Below are 2500 nucleotides of genomic sequence, written 5' to 3'. Positions count from 1 at the left end.
GATACATCCCACTAGTCGAAAGGGAGTATGATCTTATACACACTGTGGATAAGAACTTCGCTAAATTTGTGTCTAAGTCAATGTTCGTGTGGTATTGCATACAACATCTATATGCTCGAAAGATAACGCTCAAGAAGGCACGAGGATTATCAACATTTGACGAGGATAAGTTGTTAGATTATATCAAAGGAACAACTCATCCGATCCCATCGCCTATCGATGAGTATCTTAGGTCAATTGGAGACACTCAGGATAACGCTACAGTAAAATACAGGATAGTGTTCCCGACGTGGCCCAATGATACAGGGGACTTCGGCCGTGTCAGCGCAGACACGCATTATAAGTATGAGACATCACCTGCGCCTGCAGTAGCAGCGCAAACCATACTAGAAGATCTTAACTACACCCTTGACCCAACACGCAATCCAACTTGGAACTTGCCAGCACGTCTAATACCAAGAGAAGAGGACGCAGGCTTGCCTACCAAGAACCTTTTAGGATGGTGTAGGGCTACAGGTTTAACATCAGAACAGAGACAGACGCTTGAAAGTGCAGGTATCGTAAGAGACGACTTCGCACCTGACGAGCCACAGTTCATGATGAACCGTGATTTATTTGGAAAGATATCAGGATTCATGTGCACAGTCGACAAATATATCAAGTTGGCTAGTGAAACATCAGAATCGAGAAACGGATCAGTTGCCCAAGTCCAGTGGCAAGAGCGCGACCTTACTAATCGTGAGATATTTTCACGAACCAAGCATTACCTTGAACGTGAGGTACACCAGTGCGGACCAGCCCAAGAGGACAGGAGGATAACGATCGGTGCCTTGATTATAGCTCTAAGAGCTAGAAAGGATCAGATATTTAACAAGAGAAGTTACTCATGCTACGACTTTGGTGAGTATGAAGCTGTTCCAGATGCATGGCATAACACAAGGAACACCATATTCGAAACCGGATCAGCAGACGTTTGGAATGTACGAACATTCATGTCAGCGTTCACCGGAAAAGACAACATAAGAGAAGCATGGATACGAAAAGGACTAGTTGGTAAAAGCCGAGACTAATACAAGACTCGAAACCCGATAAAGACTCTCTTAAGGACTCCCTGGTGAACGTCTTTAGCCTAGGAGCCCAAGTGCCAACCGTACACCTCCTCGTGGTGAGAGTCGGGCAACGTCAGTGGTAACACGGACGGCCGAGTACGGTGGCTATCCAGGGTCCTGGGGGTTGCCAGCCCCCTCGACCTTTATCAGTTGGCGTAAAAACTCGGAAAAAGCCTCGGATGGAATCAGAGTCCGGCGAGTCCACTGACTCAGCCGACCCAACGAACCCCAACCTACCGAGTACGTCAAAAGGCAATGGTAAACCTCGTGCTGCAGACCAGGATGAAGCAATGTGCAGATTTCCGGGATGCGGTAAAACGTTTAAGAATATAAGAGGTAGAGGCGTGCATGAAAATCGGAAGCACCCAGACTGGTATGACACGAAGAAAATGGAGATCGAAAATGTTAAAGCGAGATGGACGGCCGAAGAAAAGATGTTGATGGCTAGGCGAGAGGCAAAGATCTTGTTTGAGAGTACAGCTAAAATTATGAACATGAATCAGAGGATACAGAAGGTTTTCGGTGCAGGTCGAACGATTGAGAGCATTAAGGGACACAGGCGGCGCTCAAGTCACAAAAGAAAGGTGCAACAGTTCCTGACCGAGCTTACAGAGAAGGCCCGAGCGGAAGCTGAAGGAGCCAGTGAGTCGGATATATCGTCCGAACCTGCTTCTCCGACAGGAAATCCAGCTAACAGCTTACTGGATAAAATTGCACAGTACCTTGCTAACATGAGGCCCCTGACTAACAATGAATACCAGGTACAAAGTCTCAATGATATCTGCTCTGCTATATCGACTACACCGAAGGACACCATCCTAACAGACGTGGGCCTTTATTTGAGAGGTATTTTTCCACCACCTCCCACGAATACTTCTAAGCCTCTAGATAGTCAGGGCGTGGACCAGCCAAAGAATAAGCGGCAAGCAAGGCGCGCTGAATACGCCAAAGTACAAGACCTATGGCGTAAGGAGCCGTCCAAATGTATAAAGCTGATCCTGAATGATCAAATGGGCGAGCAAACAAACATCCCAAAGGAAGCGATGTTGCCATTTTGGCGTGCTGTCATGGGTAAAAATACAGGCTTAGCCCCCGATGTTGCTACCCCAAATCAAACGCATGACGATCTTTGGCAGCCTATAACACCTAAAGAGATCAAGGCTGCTTACCCCTCGGGAAAAACATCTGCAGGTCCGGATGGCGTCAGCGTAAGGGCTCTCAAGGCCGTCCCAGTAGAAATATGGCAGCGACTTTTCAACATCTTTATGTTATGCGGGAAACTTCCCGAACATCTGTATAGGTCTAGGACTGTCTTGATCCCGAAGGTGAAAGATGCCAAGGAACCTTCCGAATTCAGGCCAATCACGGTGTCCTCAGCAATCGTCAGGACA

General features: G+C 47.4%; 1 pseudogene; it reads left to right on the top strand.

Moving 5' to 3' along the window:
• LOC124181828 overlaps positions 1-2500 on the top strand; it is an 8918-nt pseudogene that overhangs the window by 3163 nt on the left and 3255 nt on the right.

Source organism: Neodiprion fabricii, chromosome 4, assembly GCF_021155785.1.
Source record: "Neodiprion fabricii isolate iyNeoFabr1 chromosome 4, iyNeoFabr1.1, whole genome shotgun sequence".
NCBI lineage: Eukaryota > Metazoa > Arthropoda > Insecta > Hymenoptera > Diprionidae > Neodiprion > Neodiprion fabricii.
This window is presented reverse-complemented; position numbering and strand designations above follow the sequence as displayed.